Here is a 27388-nt window from a genome sequence, read left to right as displayed (position 1 = left end):
TTTGTCTAAGTTTCAGATTCTTCAGTTAAAATTTTAAATATTTTAATGTGTATTTTATAGTTCTTATCTTTAAGAAGATTAACCAATAGGAGATTACTAAACCATACTCATAGAATAACTCCCAAAATATGCTTTTAAGCAGAAAAGCATGTTTTATTAAAAAAGAGCATTATCAAACTTTCATAATTAAAATGATTTTAATATAAAAATTTCTAACATTTATTGAGCACTTGCTACGTACCTGACATATAATGATAAGTACATTACATGCATTATTTTATTCATTCTTCATAACCATCGTATGAGGAAACTCTCCTGCTTTTATAGGTAAGGGGAAATGTCTTAGATAAATTGAATAAGTTGCCCAAATTCATTCATCTACTAAATACAAAAACTAGAATTGCAAATGTATTTCTTTTGACTCCAAAATTAAAGGCTTATATATACTATGCAACACTATCCTCCTAGGTTCTACATAGTTGTAATAAATATCCTTGGGAAAATACTGGAAATTTATATAAAAGTTTTCTATATGAGTGTTGGGATAATGAGTGATTTCCCCTTCTTTAAAATATTTTGTGTATTTTCTACAATGAGTATATGTGGCTTTTACAATTGAAAGAAAGACACTTGCTTTTTTGTACTAGAGGAGTTGGTCAAGCAAGTCACAGCTATCTAGTTGTTGTATTTTAAGACTTTTTTAGATTTGCCCTAAAGTGAGATGATAATTTAAGGTTTATTTACATGAGCTTTATTTATTACATCATATATTTTAACAGAATTTTTAAAATCTTAGACAAAGAACATAATTTGTAATTTAAACCTTGAGACCAATGACTTGTGGTAGATTGCTTAAATTACAGGACAAGTTCTCTGAGAGGAGAAAAATAATTCCTTAGGAAACTCACTCCTCAAAAGAACTGTAATGGAGTGGTAGCTCTGTCACAGTTTCATTACTCTTGGAATTGTGTCTAAAAATTCCAAATCTATTGGTTATATTATCTTACATGTATATCCACACAACCTTAATAAGGCTATGCTACTCATGGACAGAGCAGGCTACGATGTTAGCAATAAACCTATTCATTGCATTCTTCTTTAAAATATAATATTGCATATTTGTAGTTATTTACGATTGACTCTTCAAGTAGTTGGTTATTTTAGATATCACACGTGGAGCTCTCTTGGTTCGATTCTGGGATTTAAAAATCACTGGCTAGGACTTCCCTGGTAGTGCAGTGGTTAAGAATCCATCTACTAATGCAGGGGACATGGGTTCGATCTCTGGTCCTTGAAGATCCCACATGCCACAGAGAAACTAATTGCATGTGCCACAACTACTGAGCCTGCACTCTAGATCCCACGAGCCACAACTACTGAAGCCCACAAACCACAACTACTGAAGCCCACATGCCACAACTACTGAAGCCCATGTGCCTAGAGCCCAAGCTCTGCAACAAGAGAAGCCACTGCAATGAGAAACCTGAGCACCGCAATGAAGAGTAGCTCCCGCTCGCCACAACTAGAGAAAGCCACATGCAGCAACAAAGACCCAATACAGCCAAAAATAAATAATAAATAAATAAATAAATAAATTTATTTTTAAAAAGTCAGTGGCTAATTGTGCCACTTACAGAGACATAGATGGACCTCCAGACTGTCATACAGAGTGAAGTAAGTCAGAAAGAGAAAAACAAATATGTTTATGCATATATGTAGAATCTAGAAAATGGTATACATGAACTTGTTTGCAAAGCAGAAATAGAGACACAGACGTAGAGAACAAACGTATGGATACTAAGTGGAGAAAGGGGGATGGGATGGATAAGGAGATTGGGATTGACATATATACACTACTAGGTAAAAATAGATAACTAATGAGAAGAGACTACATAGCACAGGGAACTTTACTCAATGCTCTGTGGTGACCTAAATGGGAGGGAAATCCAAGGAAGAGGGGATGTATGTATACATGTGGCTGATTCACTTTGCTGTACAGGAGAAACTAACACAACATTGTAAACCAACTATACTCCAATTAAAACAAATTAAAAAAAACAGCAACAACAAAATCAGTGGTTAATGTAAACACAGCAGGGCTGAATCAATTCTTACAAAGCATATTAAAGTTCTACCCCACCATGAAATGTCAGATTGTTCCTTTGGGTAATATCATGAAAACACAATTATGCACACATACATGCACATATATGGATACATATGTGTGCACACCACTACCTCACTTTCTGATCTATAAGCAATTGTCTGTGTATGTGTGTGTGTGTACATACATATATTAGAGGTGGGAACAAAATATATTTTTTCCTGTGAAGGCTAACCACTAGCTATAAAATTGTACAGCTTTATTTAATTTTGGTACTCCCATATATCAAGCAGGGAATGTGAGAGGATGTATGGTGAACACATGGAATACATATCTTCTTTAATAGACTACTTCTGTATAGTGGAAACCCCAAAGGAGAGCAAAAAACTTACTCTACCCAAATAATTGGGCTCCAGCTAATTAACTGTGATAGAAATACTGAAGCCAATTTTTAGTTCCAGTCCATACTTGGACACCAGTCTTGTTGAGACTTAATAAATATAAACCAATTATATTATTTGTGTTCTGTTGATGCAGACTACTCTAAAACCTGCCAGCTGGCTCATAAAAGTATGCACACTGGTCACAGGGGGACCAAAGAGGAGAGCTGATAGTTCATTTCAAATAATCTTGAATTGTGGATAAAAAACAACTAATGCTGATTAAATTGCTTCATTTTTGTTTATGAAGAATATTATGTGAAAATGATTAGTTGACGAAAAATATGGCCTACCACTCCTTAGAAGTTTTGTCTTCCCATGGCAAGCTCTCCAATTTTCAATACAACATTAAAAATACCACTTTACAATAAAACAGGAAAATAATTGCTAAAACACTAGTGATGGTAATAACAAGAAAAATTCCATTAACTCTAACATATTTATTTGTAGCGGTTAAGCGTAATAGGAAAGGTTGCAATTACCATAATACACATACTGAACAAGTGTGTCTTATACAGCCTGTGTTCACAGGTTTTAAAAGATATTTTAAACCTACTCTGCTATTCAATTAAGTACCTTTATTTAATATGTGAGTTCTAATAACATACTAACATATGCCTGCTAATTTTCTTTCTCTGTTGGTGTCTGGCTTTCCACTCAGTGCCTACTTTTCTTGCTTTAAATTGAGCTGATGATCATTTAGTATGCCCAGCTGTAGAAATTCAGCTTCTCACAGTCAGATGTTCTCATCAATTTAGCTAATTGACAGTGGCTGAATAAATTCCTTAATTACAATGAAAACATGTTACAGGAAACAAACCAAATAGAAAAGCTTTTTAAAAAAATTCTCATTTTAAAAGTTTATAAATATCTTTAAGGGTAGAAAATCTGATAGTTTTCATACTATTTTATCACACTACGGTTACAATAACAGTTGCATAAGGTATATTAGAGATGTGAACAAATAATGAAAATGTTCAATGAGTAAAATAACATTTTCTTTAAAAAGGACATCATTTTAAATTTTCCCTTCAATGACTTAGTTGTCCATTGAAACACTGGGAAATTAACATGTAGTATGTATCTGTGGCCTGCCTAAATAATGACTACAAAAATCTGGAGAAAATATTTTTTATATAACTATCAATAAGATGTTTGCAAAGTTTTTCTCAAATGGAATTTACCTTGCATCTTTTAAAAAGAGCTTCCTAATCTCTTTGTTGAAATTATTCACTGATGAGTTAGAAAGAATGCTTGTTATAGTTGCAGCATGTCATATCTGTACCTTACTTGCTGATATTGACTATCCTTTATCTCCACCACAGTGAGAAATATGGAAATTAAATACAATTTTTCTTGAAACTAAGAGTTTGCTCTATGAACCTGAAAATATTCTATGTTATGTTCACAGTTTTTATGTGACTCCTCTCAAATAATATTATTTGTAAATATAATTCTGCAATAAAAGAAAACAGGATTGATGATAAAAGGAAATGAACCTTCAGAACTTGTCATAAAATTAATCTAATATTTCACCATAAAAAACATAAAAAATGAAATTTCTCATTTACAAGTAGAAAAAAGAAAATATTGATTATATCCATAAAAAATAAGAATAAAAAGCTTTACTGCTATGGTGTAAACTAATGAATATTATATTGATATTCAGAATCTTTTGCAAAGACTATTTCTTAAACTATTTGTCAAATTTCCATTTTATTTCTGTACCATCAAACATATTGAGGGTAGCATAAATTCTGGGATACGTTAAAGATATTTATAATTCTTTGTAGTAAAAAGCATGATCTTTGTATTACAATCTTCATGGTCTCTGTACTATATTTTAAAAGGAAATCTATTTTCCACCCCCAATATAATGAAGTAGATATTATGTGACTGTGTTGGAGGGAGAAAAATATAAAAGTTGCTTTTCTAAAACTTCTGATTCTGAAAATATGAGAAACAGTGATATATATATATATATAAACATGAACATATATATATATCTTCTTAAACAAATATACATATAGTTAAAAAACAGCAATAAAAATTTCTGAAACATCTGATCACTATTTATATTATTGCATTATGGAAGAAATCAAATATTATGTATTATTAAGGTATATTAAATGTCTACTGGATTATTGTCCATAAGATATAAAATAGTCTCAAATGCTAATCAATGAAATAAAGAAATACCAACCCTCATTTTGTTACATGCTGACATGTCTTTCTATAGCTCAAGGCTTTAGTGACATTTTTCCAAATATTACAGACATTTATTTTTAAATAATTGCATTGTAAGAAATGCATATAATAAAGCAGTTTATAAAAAAAGAGTATATGAGCTAGAAAGGAAAGAAATAAGGAGATAAATTATTTCAAAAATATGTGTTATTTTAATTACTTTCTCTACTTCACTCAGAGAAGGAATGCATAACTGAAACCAGAGGGAGAATTAAGTTTTGTGCTTGTATTGCCAGAATTCCTGTAACAAAACTATTTCATTTTGGTCTAAAGTATATATATATATATATATATATATATATATATATATATATATATATATATATATATATATATATATATATATATATATATATATATTAAACATCCTTATTGGAATATAATTGCTTTACAATGGTGTGTGAGTTTCTGCTTTATAACAAAGTGAATCAGCTATAGATACACATATATCCCCATACCTCCTTCTTTTTGTGTCTCCCTCATATCCTCCCCATCCCACTGCTCCACACCGAGCTGATCTCTTTGTGCTATGCAGCTGCTTCCCACTAGCTATCTATTTTATATCTGGTAGTATATATATGTCTATTCCACTTTCTCACTTCATCCCAGCTTAGCCTTCCCCCTCCCCATGTCCTCAAGTCCATTCTCCACGTCTGCATCTTTACTCCTGTCCAGCCCTTAGGTCCTTCAGAATCGTTTTTCTTTGGTTCCATATATATGTGTTAGGATGCAGCAATTGTTTTTCTCTTTCTGACTTACTTCATTCTGTATGACAGACTCTAGGTCCATCCACCTCACTACAAGCACTCAATTTCGTTACCTTTTATGTCTGAGTAATATTCCACTATATATATGTGCCACACCTTCTTTATCCACTCATCTGTTGATGGACACTTAAGATGCTTCCGTGTCCTGGCTATTGTAAGTAGAGCTACAATGACATTGTGATACATGACTCTTTTTGAATTATAGTTTTCTCAGGGTAGGATTTGTTTGCTCAGTAGTAGGATTGCTGTGGTGTATGGTAGTTCTATCTTAGTTTCTTAATGAACATCCATACTGTTCTCCATAGTGGCTATATCAATTTACATTCCCACCAACAGTGCAAAAGGGTTCCCTTTTCTCCACACCCTCTCCAGGATTTATTGTTTGTAGATTTTTTGATGATAGCCATTCTGACTGGTGTGAGGTGATACCTCATTGTAGTTTTGATTTGCATTTCTCTAGTGCTTAGTGATGTTGAGCATCCTTTCATGTGTTTGTTCGCAATCTGTATATCTTCTTTGGAGAAATATCTATTTAGGTATTCTTCCCATTTTTGGATTGGGTTGTTTGTTTTTTTGATATTGAGCTGCATGAGCTGCTTGTAAATTTTGGAGATAAGTACATTGTCATTTGCTTCATTTGCCAATATTTTCTCCCATTCTGAGGGTTGTCTTTTGGTCTTGTGGATGGTTTCCTTTGCTCTGCAAAAGCTTTTAAGTTTCATTAGGTCCCATTTGTTTTTTTTTTTTTTTTTTTTTAATTTCCACTTCTCTAGGAGGTGGATCAAAAAGGATTTTGCTGTGATTTATGTCATAGAGTGTTCTGCCTATGTTTTCATCTAAGAGATTTATACTGTGTGGCCTTACATTTAAGTCTTTAATCCATTTTGAATTTAGTTTTGTGTATGGTGTTTATGAGTGTTCTAACTTCATTCTTTTACATGGAGCTGTCCAGTTTTCACAGCACAACTTATTGAAGAGGCTGTTTCTCCTCCATTGTATATTCTTGCCTCCTTTATCAAAAATAAGGTGACCATAGGCGCTTGGGTTTAACTCTGGGCTTTCAATCCAATTCCATTGATCTATCTTTCTGTTTTTGTGACAGTACCATACTGTCTTGATTACTGTAGCTTTGTAGTATAGTCGGAAATCCAGAAGCCAGATTCCTCCAGCTCCATTTTTCTTTGTCTAGATTGCTTTGGCTCTTCAGGGTCTTTTGTGTTTCCATACAAATTGTGAAATTTTTGGTTCTAATTCTGTGAAAAATGCCTTTGGTAGTTTGATAGGGATTGCATTGAATCTGTAGATTTCTCTGGGTAGTAGTCATTCTCACAATGTTGATTCTTCAAATCCAAAAACATGGTATATCTCTCCATCTGTTTGTATCATCTTTCATTTCTTTCATCACTGTCTTAAAGTTTTCTGCATACAGGTCTTTTGTCTCCTTAGGTAGGTTAATTCCTAGATATTTTATTATTTTTGTTGCAGTGCTAAATGGGGGGTGGTTTCCTTAATTTCTCTTTCAAATATTTCATCATTAGTGTATAGGAATGCATGAGATTTCTATGCATTAATTTTGTATCCTGCTACTTTACCAAATTCATTGATTAGCTCTAGTAGTCTTTTGCTAGCATCTTTAGGATTCTCTATGTATAGTATCATGTCATCTGCAAACAGTGACAGCTGTAATTCTTGTTTTCCAATTTGGATTCCTTTTATTTCTTTTTCTTCTTGTAATGCTGTTGCTAAAACTTTCACAACTATGTTGAATAATAGTCGTGAGAGTGGACAACCTCGTCTTGTTCCTGATATTAGAAGAAATGTTTTCAGTTTTTCACCATTGAGAATGATGTTGGCTGTGGGTTTGTCATATATGGCCTTTATTATGTTGAGGTAAGCGCCCTCTATGCCTACTTTCTGGAGCGTTTTTATTATAAATGACTTTTGAATTTTGTCAACTTTTTTCTGCATCTATTGAGATGATGGTATTTTTTTAATCCTTCAATTTGTTAATATGGTGCATCACATTGATTTATTTGCTTATATTGAAGAATCCTTGCATTCCTGGAATAAACCCCACTTGATCATGGTGTATGATCCTTTTAATATGCTGTTGGATTCTGTTTGCTAGTATTTTGTTGAGGATTTTTGCATCTATGTTCATCAGTGATATTGGCCTGTAGTTACCTTTCGTTTTGATATCTTTGTCTGGTTTTAGTATCAGGGTGATGTTGGCCTCATAGAATGAGTTTGGGGGTGTTCCTCCCTCTACTATATTTTGGAAGAGTTTGAGAAGGATAGGTGTTAGCTGTTCTCTAAATGTTTGATAGAATTTGCCTGTGAAGGCATCTGGTCCTGGGCTTTTGTTTGTTGGAAGATTTTTTATCACAGTCTCAATTTCAGTGCTCATGATTGGTCTGTTTATATTTTCTATTTTTTCCTGGTTCCATCTTAGAAGGTTGTGCTTTTCTAAGAATTTGCCCCTTTCTTCCAGGTTGTTCATTTTATTGGCATATAGTTGCTTGTAGTAAACTCTCGTGATCCTTTTTATTTCTGCAGTGTCAGTTGTTACTTCTCCTTTATCATTTCTAATTCTATTGATTTGAGTCTTCTCCCGTTTTTCTTGATGAGTCTGGCTAATGGTTTATCAATTTTGTTTATCTTCTCATAGAACCAGCTTTTAGTTTTATTGACCTTTGTGTTTATTTCCTTCAACTATTTTTCTTTTATTTCTGATCTGATCTTTGTGATTTCTTTCCTTCTGCTAACTTTGGGGTTTTTGTTTGTTTGTTTGTTTTTCTTTCTCTAATTGCTTTAGGTATAATGTTAGATTGTTTATTTGAGTTGTTTCTTGTTTCTTGAGGTAAGATTGTGTTGCTATAAACTTATCTTTTAGAACTGCTTTTGCCACATCCCATATGTTTTGGGTTGTTGTGTTTTCATTGTCATTTGTTTCTAGGTATTTTTTGATTTCCTATTTGATTTCTTCAGTGATCCTTTGGTTATTTAGCAGGGTATTGTTTAGCCTCCATGTGTTTGTATTTTTTACAGAGTTTTTCCTGTAATTTATATCTAATCTCATAGCGTTGTGGCCAGAAAAGTTACTTGATATGATTTCAATTTTCTTAAATTTACCAAGGCTTGATTTGTGACCAAAAATATGATCTGTCCTGGAGGATGTTCCATGAGCACTTGAGAAGAAAGTGTATTTTGTTGTTTTTGGATGGAATGTCCTAGAAATATCTATTAAGTCTATCTTGTTTAGTGTATCATTTAAAGCTTGTGTTACCTTATTTATTTCCTCTAAAGTATATATTCATTTAAATTCTTGTATTTGTGTACCCTAGTCTTTAGCCTCCTTCTTCAATGATTTATGGAAAATTACCTATAGAGCCTACCCAGCTCAATGGATTTCTAATATTTAGTATGTTTGGGGAAAAATATCCTCAGAGCTAGAGACAATTTTAGCAGCCGCTTTTCTATTTTCTATCACATATCTTAGAACATTGCTCATAAGTGTTGAGTTTCTTTTTCAGTGTAATTGCCAACACCATAACTTAGTGGTCTTTTCCTTTGAGTTGTGTAGTAGAACAGATGCATCAGACTCACATGGAAATACTTAAAAATAAGATCCCTGGGCACTATCATCACCTACTGAATGAAAATCTCTGGATGGTTCTTCTCAGTAACATGCAATTTTAACATGTTTCCTGAGTAAGACAGAACCAGTGGAGTAGTGTTTGATCCTGCAACATATCAAAACAAAGAGATCTGCGTTCTGTATTTACTGTGTGTAGGGCCTTTTCATCCCCATATTTTCTAATGCTTTGCTTAAAGAGAACAAAATTATATCCAGTGTTTCTCAAAGACTGATCCATTGACCGTTTAAATGTTATAGAGTTCAACACTGTGTTAGTTAGAAGTCTCGTTCCTCAAATAACTTAAAATCTAGTAGAAGAGGTAAGACTAACATAAATTAACCTACAGTAGATAATAGTGTGGTATGTGAGTGTTGCATTATATGGTATAAAGTACAAATATTGTCAGTACTTCAGAGAAGAAGGAAATTAAAAATGGAAGCAGAACATGGATAGTATTTGCATAGGGAGAAAAGAGGGTATTTTATCAAATGAAACTATTAACTAAGTGATGATTTTAACAATAATAAATCTAAGCTGTAGGACATCAAGGTCAGCCTAACTAGAAGCAAGTTAAATGTATATAAAAATTAATTTGAATGATAGACAGGTGGGGTCAGCTGAAAGATCCAGAAAATGAAAGATGACCCTGACATAAGGTTGTAAGCAAATATGTATCTTTAATAGACAAATCTGAAAACAGATATGGCATTTTAAAATATCTGCTTGAAATTTAAAGATTAATAAGATGGGATCAGTTTGGTTCACATACCACAGAAAAAGCAATGCTGTGATGTGAGTTTTAAAAAATAATATAATACTATTTGAATAAAAGTAATATAGAAACTTCCATTTATTTTCATGACAGAGTAGCTGATACCAGACTTGCCATACCAGTTGAAAGTACCATAACATTGGACAAAAGTGTTGATGCACTAAACCACTGGTAGCATAAGACTGCAATCATTTAAAGAAAGAGAATTCATGATATGAGTCTTATATTGGCAACAGCTTTCTGACTGGGGACAATTGTCAGATTGCAATATGTGGAACTCAAACCCAAGGAGAATTTAATGGTTTTGATGAGCTCAGAAAGCAGAGACTAGAGATCTCAGCAGCTAAAGTGGAAGGAAACTATGGTGCATGCACAACAGGGAAAGGATCTGAATCAGATGGCAAAAGTCTGGAGTTTTCACATTAGTCTTTGGTGAAGGAGTGGGCTGTGAATGTTTGGGTGATACTATCTGAAGATTACAAGAGAGGAGGTGCCACTCAGGTGAGAGTAAAAGAGACAGTAAGCATGTGGGAAGACATTGGTGTTCTATGCCAATCACAGTGAAGGGGCCTTGTTAATACCCAGGTCATCTAGCTGAAATAGCACAAAAAACCTTGCACAAGGAGTAAGGATAATGTCTTACAATAAGGCTTATCTTAGTCTTGCCTTATAAAAGTGTAAAATCAAGCTATGCCAAGATACCTAGGGGAGACAAATTTTTGAGTTTAGGTATGGCAAACTAGAAGGGCATTGGAACTCTCTTGATATTACAAAATTTGTAATAAAAGTGTAAAATGAAGCCTAAACAAATTCAAGTAGACAACCATTAAATGATTTAACTGCTAAACAAAAATCAGTGCTATTTACAGGAAAAGAACTGAGACCAGAATCTTAAAGTGAACCATTTCATATGTCCAAAATGAAATAAAAATTTACTAAACATAATTTTATATTCATGGGTAAGAAGACTCATTATAGTTAATATGCCAGTTTTTCACAAATTGATCTATATATTCTACTATCCCAATCAAAATCATAGCAAATTACTTTGTGAATGTTGACAAACTGATTGTAAATTTTATAGTTTTCTACATATTAAAGGAATAGCCAGCACAGTGGAATGAGAAAAAAATTAGAGAACTGAACTGACACTACCTGACTTCAAGACTTATTATAAAGCTATTATAATCAAGAAAGTGATCTACTGACAAAACCATAGACAAATAGAAGAATAGAATAGAATAAAAAGCCCGTAAGTAAACCTATACAAATGTGGTCAACTTAATTGACAATGGAGCAAAGATAGGCTTTCAACAAATGCTGTTAGAACAACTGAACATCAACATGCAAGGAAAAAAATGTAGACACAGACCTTATCTTTCTCAGATTTAATTAAAAATGGATCCCTGACCTAAATGTAAAATGTAAAACTGTAAAACTCCTAAAAGATAACATAGGAGAAAATGTAGGAGAACTTGGGTTTGGTGATGTCTTTATAGATACAACATCAAAAGCACCATCCATGAAAGAAAATTTTGGTAAATTAGACTTAATTAAAGTAATAAAATTTTTTTCTTTGTGAAAGCCACTGCTATGAGAATGAAAAAACAAGCAAAAGACTGGGAGAAAATCTTTGCAAAATATACATCTGATAATGAATTATTCTTCAAAATATACAAATTCAACAATAATTTTAAAAAACAACCTATTTTTTAAAATGGCCAATAAAGTGATTTCAGAAATATGAGGCCTTGGACATTTCTTCCTTCCATGGATACAATGATTCTACAAGAAAATACACTTGTGAAATATCCATAAACTAACTGCAGCTCTCCTGCATCCTGGCAAGATTGAAACAAGTCACAATGAAGTTGGTAGGAGAAATTGGGATTCTTTCCCACCAAGGGCCCTTCCCCTGCTGCAGCACCATATGATGGGGAGAAAACCTCCAGCTCACAGCTCTTCTCTGTGGAGGGAAGGGAAGGATGAGACCACACATCTAACACTTCGATTCTTCTGGGGGCTGTCTGAAGAACTGACTTCTGTCTCATGTGCTTTGGATGGCTGACAGGACCAGCATACTATAGATTCACAGGACTACTTAGAACAAAGAGTACAATTAGAAAGAGCAAGCTAACACACACCACAGACCCACTCTTCATTTCAGTGCAAACTGAGTGAGTAGAACAAATGCAGCTCCCAGCTTCATCCTGGGAAGGAAAGAAAGGATCAGACCATAGGTCCAATGCTCTGATTCTTGGGGGACGCTGTTGTAAACACTAGCTAATCTCTCCTAATTTGGATTGTTGACAGGACTCAGCATAGCATATCTTTATGGTGGTACTGAAAATAAAGAATGTGTTTTGAGATTGCCATCTCAAACACCACATTCCACAGCCACATTCCACAGGTTCAATGCAAATTAAATGGGCAGAAAAAATTCAGGTCTCAGATTCTCCCTTGTGAAAGAAGGAAGGATTGGACCTTACATCCAATGGACTGAATATACTGGGGTCTGCCCATGGCACTAGTATCTGTTTTACCTGTCTTAGAGTGCTAACAGGGCTCTGCATGTTCTAGAAGACTGGAGGTCTCTGAGAGCAAAGTTGGCAGTTTGATCTAGCACAAAGTTTTGAGGGACCAGAGTGATTGGTAAGGATCCTCTCCTGCATGAATCCTGTCTATGAAGACTGAGAGAGGTAGCTGTTTTGTCTAGTTCAGAGACACCAATACAAAGAATCAAGGAGAATGAATAAACAGGAAAATATGTTCCAAACAAAGGAACAAGAAAAATGTCTAAGCATGAACTTTAATGAGGTGGAGTTATGTAATTTAACTCAGAGAAAATTTAAACAACCATTAAAATTTGATCAATGAGTTCATGAGAACAATGCATGGACAAAGTAAGTATTTCAACAAAGTGATAGAAAATATAAAAAATATCAAAGAGAAATAATAGAGCTGAAGAATACTATAATTGAACTGAAAAATTTACTACATGGATTCAACGTCAGACAAGATCAGTCAGGGAAAGAATCAGCAAACTCAAAGAAAGGTTATTGGAAATCATCCTATCAGAGGAGAAAAATGAAAAAAGAATGCAAAAGAAAACAGGATGTTTAAGAGACTTTGGGAAACCAACAAGCAGACCAGTATTCATATTATGGAATCCTAGAAGGAGAATTAAGAGAGAAAAGGACAGAAGTTTTACTGAAAGAAATACTGAATGAAAACTTCCCAAATCTCAGGAAGGAAATGGACATGCAGATCCAGGAAGTTCAACAAATGAGCAATAAGATGAACCAAAAGAATTACACATTGAGACACTTTATAATTAAGCTAGCAAAAGTCAAAGACAAAGAGACAATTTTGAAAACAGCAAGGAAAAGCAAATTGCCATGTAAAAGGACACTTTTATAAGGCTATCAGTAGACTTCTCATCAGGAATATTGCAGGCCAGAAAAGAGTAGGATAATATATTCAAAATGCAGAAAGAAAAAAATCCAGCCAATAATACAAAGCCTGGCAAAACTGTCCTTCAATAATGAAGGAGACATACTTTTTCTGAGAAACAAATGCTGAGGGAGTTCATAACCATTAGACTTACCTTTCCAAGAAATGCTAATGGGAGGTCTTCAAGTTTAAATAAAAGGAGGTTAAACAGCTATATGAAAACATATGAAACCATAAAACTTGTTGGTTAAGGCAAATAAATAGACAAGTAAAGTATAAAGTAATACTGTAACAGTAGTGAATAGATCACATTTAATTCTAGTATAAAAGAAGAAAATAAAAAGTTTTAAAATAACTATAACCATAAAATGGGTTAATGGATACCCAATATAAAAAGACATAAACTGTGACATCAATAACGTGAAGTATTGTAAGGGAGGAAGTAAAAGTGTCAAGTTTTTTTATGTGATTGAAGTTAAGTTGATATTAGTTTGAAATAGACTGTTATAACTATAAGCTCTTTTATGAATGCTCTATGACAACTACAGGGAAAATATATAGAAAACACTCAAAATAAAGGTGAATCAAAACATATCAATACAATAAGTCAAGACAAAAAAGGTTAAAAAAAAGAGACAAACATTCTACAAAGCAATCAAAAGTCAATTAACATAATGGTAATAGTAAGTACATCTCTATCCATAATTGCATTAAATGACAATGGATGAAACTTCCAATCAAAAGAAATGGAGTAGCTGAATGAAAAAAATACAGGATCAAGCTATATGTTGTCTATAAAAGACTCACTTTAGATTTAAGGACACAAATAGTCTAAAAGAGAAGGATGAAAAAAATATATTAGATGCAAATGGTAACAACAAAAGAGAGCAAGGGTGGCTATACTTATATCAGATGAAATAGACCTTAAGCTAAAGCTGTCAGAAGAGACAAAGAAGGATATTATATACTGATTAAGATGTCAATTAACCAAAAATTTATAACAATTATAAATATATATGCACCAATATCAGAACACCTGGATATATAAAGCAAATATCAATAGAATGCAAGTGAGAAATATACAGCAAAACAATAATAGTTGGAGACTTCAATACCCCACTTTCAGTAATGGATAAAGCATCTTGAGAGGAAATCAATAAAAAGAAATCAGTGGGTTGTAATTAACTGTAATAGAAAGAATATGAAAAACCATATATATGTATGTATGTATGTATATATATAGTTTTTCATATTCTTTTCCATTGTAGATAGTTTTATATATAATTATATATATATAGTTATATATATATATATATATAATTGAATCACTTTGTTGTACACCAGAAACTAACACAACATAGTAAATCAACTATACTTCAATAAAAATATATCACTAGGACTCAGCAATACTACAAACCCAGTGGAAATAACAGAACTATCTACAAACCATCACACATAACAGCAACATAGTATACATATTTTTTAAAACACATATGAAATATTCTCCAGGAAATATCATATACAAAGTCACAAAATAGTGTTAACAATTTTCATAAAGTGAAATCATAACAAGTTAGTTTTCAGCCACAGTGGTATGAAATAAGAAATCAATAAACAGAAGGAACATGGGAAAATGCACATATATCTGGAAATTAAACAAGACACTTCTAAATATCAAATGGGTCAAAGAAGAAATTGAAAGAGAAATCAGAGAAAAATATCATGAGATGAATAAAAATGAAAACACAACATACCAAAACTTACAGGATGCAGCAAAAGATACATGAACCCCAATGTTCATAGCAGCATTATTTACAATAGCTAAGACATGGATGCAACCCACATGCCCATAAGCAGATGATTGGATTAAGAAGATGTGATATATACCACATCATATATATATATACACACACACACACACACACACACACACACACACACACACACACACACAATAGAATATTACTCAGCCATAAAAGGAATGAAGTTCTGCCATTTGCAGCAATATTGATGGACCTAAAGACTATTACTCTTAGTGAAATAAGTCAGAGAAAGACAAACATGCATGATGTCACTTACATGTGGAATCTAAAATGTAATACTAATAAACAGACTCACAGATATAGAAAACAAACTTGTGGTTGTCAAAGGGGAGACTTAAGGGAGAAGGGACAAATTCAGGGTATGAAATTAACAGATACAAACTACTGTATATAAAATCAGACTAGCAATAAGGATATACCACATTGCACAGGGAATTATGGCCATTATCTTTTACTAACTTATAGCAGAGCGTAATCTGCAAAAATTCTGAATCACTATGGTGTATACCTGAAAGTAATATAATATTGTAAATGAAGTATACTTCAATTATAAAAATAAATTAATACGTTAGAGTAAAAAAAAAAGATAGCACAAGGGAACCTTATAAGGATGGAACTATTCTGTATCATAACTGTGGTGATAGCCACACAAATCTGCACATGGGTAAAATTGAATAAACTAAACACACATGCACACAAACAACTGTATGTAAAACTGGTGAAATCTGAATACATTTTGTGGATTATATCAGTCAATATCTACGTTGAGATATTGTACTACTGTTATGTAAGACATCACTATTGGGGGAAACTGGGTAAAAAGATAAAGGAAAACTCTGTATTATTTCTCTCAACTGTATATGAATGTACAACTATCACAAAGACAAATACATGGAGAAAAACAGATAGAAATGAGGAGAGAAATAGTCAAATCTATAATTACAGTTGTAGATTTTAACACTTCCTCTAAAAACTGATAATATTTATACAATATTAAAGAAATAAAAACAGAACATACATTTTGTCAAGAGCACATGAATCATTTAAGAAGTTGGACCTTGGGCTGGTTTACCTAAATATCCATAAATTTCAAAAGTTCAAAGTTGTAATATATCTTTTTTTGCCCTAACATAAATAACTTAGAAACCAATAATTCTAAGATGTCTAGAAAATCCAATTATATTTTAAATCATATAAAAGACTCTTAAATAACCCACAACTTTTTAAGATATCATAAGGGAAATTCAAAAATATTTTGAATTTCTTGATAATGAAAACACATATCAAAATTTGATAGATGTTTAAAGCAGCATTTAAAGGGAAATGTATAGTTTTACATGAAATATTATTATAAAAGAAGTATTACAAATATTTGATTTAGAGTTCCATCACAAATATCTAAAAAAATAAGAGCAAACTAAACCTAAAATAGTAGAAGGAAAGCAGTAATAGAGATGATAGCAGAAATCAATGAAATATACAAGAAACTAAGAAAATAATCAATGATGAATTTAGTTCTTTCAAAATGAGTAATAAATTTGGAAAAGCAATAGTATTATTCATTCATAAAAAGAGAAAATACATTATCAATATTAGAAATTAAATAGTATGTATCACCATGGACTACACAACATTTAAAATGTTAATAATGGAATACTAAGAATATTATGCAAAAAGAAATTCCTAAAAAATACAACTTACAAACTACCTAAAATGAGTAAATGACCAAAATAATATTTAAGTTTGTATAAAATTGAATTTTTAATTTGAAAATCTTTTCCAAAGTAAATTCCTGGCCTAGATGATTTCACTGATACATTTAATCAACTTATTAAGGGAGAGCTATTAAAGTATTCAAAAAATGCCTTCAAAACTTACAGACGGTTGGTACATATCACAACTCCTTTTTTGCTGTGCACACAACCTTGATATCAGTACCTAACAAAGACACCAGTAAAAAACAAATCCACAGGCAAAAATTCTTTATGACCAAACACACAAAAATTTGATCCAAAATTTATAAGCCAAATAGAGCAACATACAAAAGGAACAAATGGTCATATGCCAAAGAAGGATTTATTCTGGAAATTCAAGTTGGGATAAATAAAATCCAACAAATGAAAACCCATTTATAAAATTCACCATATAAACGGATTCAAGGAAGGAAACCAAACACAAAAATATGAAACTGGACCTCTATTTAACACCATACACAAAAACTAACTGAAAGTGGACTACATAATTAAACATAAGACCTGAAACCATAAAACTCTTAGAAGAAAATATAGGTGGTTAACTCACAGACATAGTCTTAGATTTGAAACCAAAAGAAAAGTCAACAAAGGGAAAAATAAACAAATGAGACTAGATCAAATGAAAAAAAATATGCACAACAAAGGAAATAATCAGCAAGATAAAAGGCAATCTAATAAATGGGAGAAAATATTTGCAAATCATGTATTTGATAAGGGGTTAATATTAAGATTATATAAGGGGCTCATAAAGCTCAACAGAAAACAGATAAACAAATAATCCAATTAAAAAATGGGCAGAGGATCTGAATAGTAAATTTTCCAAAGAAGACATGCAAATGACAACCAGGTATATGAAAAGGTGTTCAACATCACTAATCATCAAGGAAATACAAACCAATATCAAAATGAGCTACCATCTCATACCTGTTTGAATGGCTATTCTCATAAAGGCAATATATAGGAAGAGGAGTCAAGATGGTGGAATAGGAGGGGATGGAAATGGTCACTCCTCACAAATGCATCAAGAGTACATCTACAGGGACTTTCCTGGTAGTACAGTGGTTAAGAATCTGCCTGCCAATGCAGGGGATATGGGTTCTATCCCTGGTCCGGGAAGATCACACATGCCTTGGAGCAACTAAACCCATGCACCACAACTACTGAGCCTGTGCTCTAGAGCCCACGCACCAAAATTACTGAAGCTCACGTGCCTAGAGCCCATGCTCTGCAACAAGAAGAGCCACCACAATGAGAAGCCCTCACACCACAACAAAGAGTAGCCACTGCTCGCTGCAACTAGAGTAAACCTGCACCCAACAATGAAGACCCAGTGCAGCCAAAAATAAATAAATATTTTAAGTATACATCTACAAATGGAACAATTCTTTTGTAAAGAACCTGCTGAACATTAGCTAAAAACTTTGGAGACCTAAAAGGAAAAGAAAAATCCTGTCACAACTGAGTAGGACAAAAGAAAGAAGAAAAAAAGAATCTAAAAAGGGACCAACAACTCTGGTGGGAAGCTGAAGGTATGGGGAGGTCCCTGCACTCAGAAAAACTCCCTCATGGTGGGGAAATCAGCTGGGGCGAGAAAGGACCTACAGGGGATCAAAGGAGAATTCAGCAGACGGTCTGTGGAAGGCAGGACACAGTAAGAACTGCACACATGGTCTACACGGCAGCTCTGTGTACTCATTGTAGTCTGAGTCATGAATCGCCTGTTGTGAAGGGAGGCTGGCTGTTGGAAAGTGGGGTTTGGAGTGCAGACCTGAGAAGGGGACTGATGTTGGCTGTGAAAAGATAGCCTGAAGGGACAGGAGTAAGGGGCTCCACCACCAGGAAAGTCTGAGGAAAAGGCCCAGAACAACATAGAAGAAAGGTGTCATTGTTGAGTGACATGCAAGTGGTGAAGCAGCCATTGCAAACCCTTTCCCCACCCACCAGCTTCTTCAGCTTCCATGCGCACTGGGAGGGTCTCCCATCTGAATGGGCATGTCTGCACCTCAGACTGGAGTCTCTTCTGTCCTCATGGGTTCCAGGGACTTGAGCACCACCCATACCAAAACTGCCTTGGGAAAGAGCACTTGGTACCCCTGCCTGGGACGAGACTCTACCAATGCTGGCAGGGGATGAGTGCTAAAGCGTGGGGTTGGGAGAATGGATCTGGGGAGAGGAGTGCTGTTGGAAGTGTGGATACAGCAGTGGGAATGGGAATGAGGGGATGCACAGATGGGAATGCGCCTAGAGGAAATGTGGTCTACCTGAAAAGCAAGGTACCATTGTTGAGAGGCGTGCAGGGGTGGGGTCGTCACACCACCCACACTCCTGCTCCTGCCTTTTCAGGCACTGGGAGGGACTCCCACCAGAGCGAGTGCACCCCAGCCTGTTGCAAATGCCTGCAGATCCCTGCTGCCACAGGCAACTTGCACACAACACAATTGTGGCTGCCATATCTCTCTCCAGCCTGATTGAGTAAGTGTGCCTCAAGCAACCACTGCTTTTGCTTCTACTTGCCTGGGCAAGGAACCGATGCCTGAGGGTGGCCATATGCCAATGTGGGATCAAAATCAAAGCGGAGCTCAAGGGGCAATGTTACTAAGGAAGAGGAACGGAAATCTTTCTGTGCAGGTGCACAAGCCACGGATTAAATCCCTGAGATCAGCTTGGTAAATCCTGCATCTGTGGAATACCTGAATAGACAGTAAGTGTTCCCACAATTGAGACCACTCTAGCCTTTGCAGCAGTGGACTTTGGGGAAAAGTACACATGGGAGTAAGGCCAGGTCAGAGTCTGAGCTAGTCCCAAAGTGCCCACAGCAGGTCCAGAGACCTACCTAGAGGTATTGGAAGGCCTCCTGGGGAGATAGGGATTGGCTCTGGTGCACTGTGGGAGCAAGGACACTGACAGAAGAGGCTCCAGGAAAATATTCTTATTACTATTATTTTTTCATTTGTTTTGTTTGTTCAGTTGTTGGTGTTCTTCATTTTATTATTTTTTATCTTTTATTTTAAATTTTTTAATATATATATATATGTTACATTTTGTAGTTTTGTGGTTTTTTCTTGGTGTTGTTCTTTGTTTTTTATACTATTTTTTATTTTTTTGATTGCTTTTATGCATATAGCTTATGTCTTCTTTCTTTTTTTGTTTGTTTGCTTTCTGTTTTTATTTTACTTTTTAATTTTTTGTTTTTGTTAGTTTGGTCCTTATTGACTGTTCTCACTTTTGAATTCTATGTTTGTTTACTGTTTGTTTTTTTCTTCTTCTGTGTGTGTGTGTGTGTGTGTGTGTGTGTGTCATTGCTGCTGTTTGTTTGCTGTTGTTTCTGCTATTTGTCTTGGGTTTTGATTGTCTGTATTCTCTTCTTTTCAATTCATTTTTTTTCTGTCTTTTCTCTGGCTGCACTGTGCAGCTTCCAGGCTCTTGGTTCCTAGCCAGGGGTCAGGCCTGTGTCTCTAGGGTGGAGCACTGAGTCCAAGATGATGGACCACCAGAGAATTCCCGGGCCCAAGGAATATTAATCAGCATGTGACCTCCCAGAAGTATCCATATCAACAAGACCTGGCCCCACACAACTGCCTTCAGGGTCCAGTGCTGAACTAGGCAAGACAGGAACACATCCCCACACAATAGCAGACAGGCTTCTTAAAGTCATAATAAGCTCAGAGACACCCCAAAACACACCACCTAATGTGGCCTGCCCTTCAGAGGGAAAAGACCCAGCACCACCCACCAGAACACAGACACCAGTCCCTCACTCCCGGAAGCCTACACAAGCCCATGGACCAATCTCACTCACCAGGGGGCAGACAACAGAAACAAGAGGAATTATGACACTTCAGCCTGAGGAAAGGAGACCATAAGCACAGTAGGTTAGAAAAAATTAGATGACAGGGAAATAAGTTGCAAACGAAGGACAAAGACAAAATCCAGCAAGACCAAATAAATGAAGGGGAAATAATCAATCTACCTAAAAAAGAATTCAGAATAATGATAGTAAAGATGACCTAAGATCTCAGAAATAGAATGGAGACACATATTGAGAAGATACAAGAAATGTTTAATAAGAAAATAAAACAATTAAAGAAAAAAATCAGTGATGAGCAACACAACCATGATAATGAAAACTACACTAGAAGGAATCAATAGCAGAATAACTGAAACAAAAGAACGAATATGTGAGTAGGAGATAGAATGATAGAAATAACTGCTGAAGAGCAGAATAAAGAGAAAAGAATGGTAAGAAATGAGGACAGTCTCAGAGACCTCAGGGACAACACAAAATGCACCAACATTCAAATTAAAGGGCTCCCAGAAGAAGAGGAGAAAGGGAAAGGGCCTGAGAAAATATTTGAAAAGATAGCAGTTGAAAATATCCTTAACATGGGAAAGGAAATAGTCAATCAAATTGAGGAAGCACAGAGAGTCCCATACAGGATAAAGTCAAGGAGAAACATGCTGAGACCCATATTAATCAAACAAAAATTAAATACAAAGAAAAAATATTAAAAGCAGCAAAGGAAAAGCAACAAATAAATTAAAAGGGAATCCCCATAGGGTTATCAACTGATTTTTCAGCAGAAACTCTGCAGGTCAGAAGGGAGTGGCAGGACATATCTAAAGTGATGAGATGGAAAAAACTAAAATCAAGATTACTCTACCCAGCAAGGTTCCAATTCAAATTCAATGGAGAAATCAAGAGCTTGATAAACAAGCAAAAACTAAGAGAATTCAGTACCACCAAACCAGCTTTACAATAAATGCTAAAAAAACTTCTCTAGGCAGGAAGCACAAGAGAAGAAAAAGACCAAGAACAAACCAAAAGCAATTAAGAAAATGGTAATAGGAACATACATATCAATAATTACCTTAAATGTAAATGGATTATGCTCCAACCAAAAGACATAGACTAGCTGAGTGGATACAAAAGCAAGACCCTTATATACGCTGTCTACAAGAGACCCACTTTAAACCTAGGGACACATATAGACTGAAAGGGATGGAATGGAAAAAGATATTCCATGCAAATGGAAATCAAAAGTAAACTGGAGTGACAATACACATATCAGACAAGGTCGACTTTAAAATAAAGACTATTATAAGAGACAAGGAAGGACACAGCATAATGATCAATATATCAATCCAAGAAGAAATATAAAAATTGTAAATATGTATGCACCCAACATAGAAACACCTCAATACATAAGGCAAATGCTAACAGCCATAAAAAGGGAAATCAACAGTAACACAATAATAATAGGGGACTTTAACACCCCGCATTCACCAATGGGCACATCATCCAAACAGAAAATAAATAAGGAAACACTAGCTTTAAGTGACACAAGAGAACAAATAGAATTAATTGATGTTTCTAGGACATTCCACCTGAAAGTGGCAGAATACACTTTCTTCTCCAGTGCTCCCGGAACATTCTCCAGGGTAGATCATATTCTGGATCAAAAATCAAGCCTTGGTAAAATAGGAAAATTGAAATCATATTAAACACCTTTTCCAATCACAAAGCTATGAGATTAGAAATCAATTAAAGGAAAAAACTGTCAAAACTAAGAACACAATGAGGCAAAACAGTATGCTACTAAATAACCAAGAGATCACTGAAGAAATTAAAGAGAAAATCAAAAATTACCTAGAAACAAATGACAACAAAAACACGATGATCCAAACCTTATGGGATGCGGCAAAAGCTGTTCGAAGAGGAATGTTTATAACAATACAATCCTACCTCAAGAAACAAGAAAAATCTGAAATAAACAATCTAAACTCACATCTAAAGGCACTAGAGAAGAAGAACAAACAAAACCCAAAGATAGTACAAGGAAGGAAATCATAAAGATCAGAGAAGAAATAAATGAAATAGAAACAAAGAAAACAATAGAAAAGATCAATAAAACTAAAAGCTGGTTCATTGAGAACATAAACAAAATTGATACAACTTTAACCAGACTGATCAAGAAAAAATGGGAGATTACCCAAATCAATAAAATTAGAAATAAAGAATAAGGAGTTAACAACTAACATTCCAGAAATACAAAGGATCATAAGGGACTACTACAAGCAACTATGTGACAAAAATATGGACAATCTGGAAAAAATTGACAAATTCCTATAAAAGTACAACCATTCAAGACTGAACCAGGAAGAAACAGAAACTATGAACAGACTAATCACAAGTAATGTAATTGAAAGTGTGATTAAAATTATTCCCACAAACTTGAGTCCAGGACCAGATGGCATATCAGGCGAATTCTGTCAAACATTTAGTGAAGACTTAACACCTATCCTTTTCAAGCTCTTCCAAAAAATTGCAGAGGGTGTAACACTCCTAAACTCATTCTACAAGACCACCATCACCCTGTTACCAAAACCAGACAAAAATATCACACAAAAATAGAAAACTAAAGGCCAATATCACTGATGAACATAGATGTAAAAATCCTCAACAAAATACTAGCAAAACGAATCCAAGAAGACATTAAAAGGATCATACACAATGATCAAGTGGGATTTATCCTAGGTATATAAGGATTTTTCAATACACACATATCAATCAATGTGATACACCATATTAACAAATTGTAGAATAGAAACCATTAAATCATCTCAATAGATGCAGAAAAGGCTTTCAACAAAATTCAACACAGAGTTATGGTAAACTCTCTCAAAAATTTGGGCATAGAGGGAACCTACCTCAACATGATAAAGGCAATATATGACAAACCCACAGCAAACATTATTCTCAATGGTGAAAAACTGAAAGCATTTCCTCTAAGATCAGGAACAAGACAGGGGAGTCCACTGTCACCACTATTATTCAACATAGCTTTGGAAGTCCTAGCCACATCAATCAGAAAAGAAAAAGAAATAAAAGGAATCCAAATTCGAAAATAAGAAGTAAAACTGTCATTTTTTGCAGATGACTTGATACTATACATAGAAAACCCTGAAGATGCCACCAGAAAACTGCTAGAGCTAATCAATGCATTTAGTAAACTCACAGGATACAAAATTAATACACAAAAATCTTCACTCCTATACTCCAACAATGAAAGATAAGAAAGACAAATTAAGGGGAAAAATCCATTTACCACTGCAACAAAAAGAGTAAAATACCTAGAAATAAACCTACTGGAGGATGCAAAAGACTTGTAAACAGAAAACTATAAGATTCTGGTGAAAGAAATCAAAGATGACACAAACAGATGGAGAGATATACCATTTTCATGGACTGGAAGATCAATATTGTGAAAATGACTATACTATCCAAAGCAACAAACAGATTCAATGCAATTCCTATCAAATTATCAATGTCATTTTTCACAGAACTAGAACAAAATTTTTACAATTTGTAAGGAAGCACAAAAGACCCTGAATAGCCAAAGGAATCTTGATTAAAAAAAAGAGCTGGAGGAATCAGGTTCCCATAATTCAGACTGTATTACAGGGCTATGGTAATTAAGACAGTATGGTACTTACAGAAAAACACAAATATAGATCAATGGAATAGTATAGAAAACCCAGAGATAAACCCATGCACCTATGGTCACCTAATCTATGACAAAGTAGCCAAGACAATACAAAGGAGAAAAACAACCTCTTCAATAAATGGTGCTGGGAAAACTGGACAGCTACATGTAAAAGAATGAAATTAGAACACTCCCTAACACAGTACTCAAAAATAAACTCAAAATGGATTAAAGGCCTAAATATAAGGATAGACACTATAAAACTTTTAGAAGAAAATGTAGGAAGAACACTCTTTGACATAAATCACAGCAAGATCTATTTTGATGCACCTCCTAGATTAATGAAAATAAAAACAAAAATAAACACATCAGGCCTCATTAAACTTAAAAGATTTTGCACTGCAAAGGAATACATAAACAAGATGAAAAGTCAACCCTCAGAATGGGAGAAAATATTTTCAAATGAAGGAACTGACAAGGGATTAATCTCCAAAATATACAAGCAGCTCATGCTGTTCAATAACAAAAAAAAAAACCCAAAACAAAACAAAACAAATAACACAATCCAAAAATGGGCAGAAGATCTAAATGGATATTTCTCCAAGTAACACATACAGATGGCCAACAGACACATGTAAAGATGCTCACCATCACTAATTATTAGAGAAATGTAAATCAAAAGTACAATGAGGTATCATCTCACAACAGTCAGAACGGCCATCATCAAAAAATCTACAAACAACAGATTCTGGAGAGGGTGTGGAGAAAAGGAACTCTCATGCACTGTTGGTGGGAATGTAAATTGATACAGCCCCTATGGAGAACAGTATGAAGGTTCCTTAAAAAACTAAAAATAGAACCACCACATGACCCAACAATCCCACTAATGGGCATAAACTCAGAGAAAACCATAATTGAAGAAGACACATGCACCCCAATATTGATTGCAGCACTATTTACAATAGCCAGGACATGGAAGCAACCTAAATGTCCATGAACAGAACAATGGATAAAGAATATGTCGTACATATATACAATGGAATATTACTCAGCCAAAAAGGAACCAAATTGGGTCATTTGTAGAGACGTGGATGGACCAATAGAGTGTCATACAGCATGTAGTAAGTCAGAAAGAGCCAAACACATATTTTATATTAACATATATATGTGGAATCTAGAAAAACTTTATAGATGATCTTATTTGCAAAACAGAAATAGAGACACAGACGTAGAGAACAAATGTATGGATACCAAGGGGGAAAGTGGGCGTGGGATGAATTGGGAGATTGAGATTTACACATATACACTATTGATACTATGTATAAAATAGTTAACTAATGAGAGTATACTGTATAGCACAGGGAGCTCTATTTAATGTACTGTGGTGACCTACATGATAAGGACATCCAAATAGAGTGGATATATGTTTACATATAGATGATTCATTTTTCTGTATAGTAGAAACTAACACAACACTTTAAAGAAATTATACTATAATAAAATTTAATTTTTAAAAAAGGAAGAAATAACATCTATTGTCGAGGATATGAAGAAAAGTATATGCTTATGCATTTTGGTGAGAATGTAAATTTGTGCAACCACTATGGAAAACATTATGGTGGTTCCTCTAAAAACAAAATGTAAATTATCATATGATCCAGTAACTCCACGTCTGGATATTTATCCAAAGCATATAAAAACGCTAACTTGAAAAGATATATGTTCATTTCCTCACCCTTGTTAGAATGACTATCATCAAGAAGACAAGAGATAACAAGTGTTAGCAAGGCTGTGGATAAAATGGAACGCCTGTGAACTTTTGGTGGGAATGCAAATTTATTCAACCTTTATAAAAACAGGATTGTGGGTTCTCAAAAAGCTGAACATATAATTGCCATAAGATCCAGGATTTCCATTTCTGGGTATACATCCAAATTAAATGAAAACAGGATTTTGAAGTGGTATATGCACTCCCCTGTTTATTGCAGCACTATTCTCAATTACCAAGATATAAAAACAATCAGAGTATCAGTCAACTGATGAATGGAAATAGAAACAAACAGATAGATAGATAGATAGATGATAATTTTATTTAGATCTGAGAAAGAAGGACATCCTGCCATTTGCAACAGCATGAATAGACCTTAGGGACATTATGCTAGTGAGATAAGTCAGAAAGAGAAAGACAATTACTGCATGGTATCACTTATATGTGGAATCTAAAGAAGCTGAACATGCCCAGTGAAGAATGGTAGGGACCAGTGGCTGGGGGTGGCGCAGTTGGGAAGATGTTGGTGAAAGGGTACAAATTTCCACCTAGAAAATAAGAGCTAATGCACAGCACTGTGATTATAGATAATAATACCATGTTATATACTTCAAAGTTTCTAAGACACTAGGTCTTAAATGTTCTCAGCACAAAAAAGAAATGGTAATTTTGGGACATAATGGAGTTGTTGGCTAATGCTACAGTGGTAATAATGTTACGATATATAAATGTATCAAATCAACATGTCATATACCTCAAAATTACACAATGTTACACATCAATTATATTAATAAAAATGTCATAACAATATGACTGAAGAGATTAAGGATGTTGAATAGGCATCAAATAAAACTTGAGGAGTTATATCAGTGAAATGGCTGACTGTAGAAGTCCCAACACTCATAGACCCACAAAAGCCTATAAGTATCACATTTCCAGATTTCAAACAATACTACAAAACCATAGTAATAAAAACAGTATGGTACTGGCATAAAGATAGATATAGTGATCAGTCAAACAGAACAGAGAGCACAGATTTAAATCCCAGCATATATGGTCCATTAATATTCAAAAAGGGAGCCAAGGACATCCAATGGGAAAAGGATAGTGTCTTCAACAAGTGGTGCTGGGAAAATTA

The sequence above is a fragment of the Pseudorca crassidens genome, chromosome X, assembly GCF_039906515.1.
Source record: "Pseudorca crassidens isolate mPseCra1 chromosome X, mPseCra1.hap1, whole genome shotgun sequence".
Classification (NCBI taxonomy): Eukaryota; Metazoa; Chordata; class Mammalia; order Artiodactyla; family Delphinidae; genus Pseudorca; species Pseudorca crassidens.
This window is presented reverse-complemented; position numbering follows the sequence as displayed.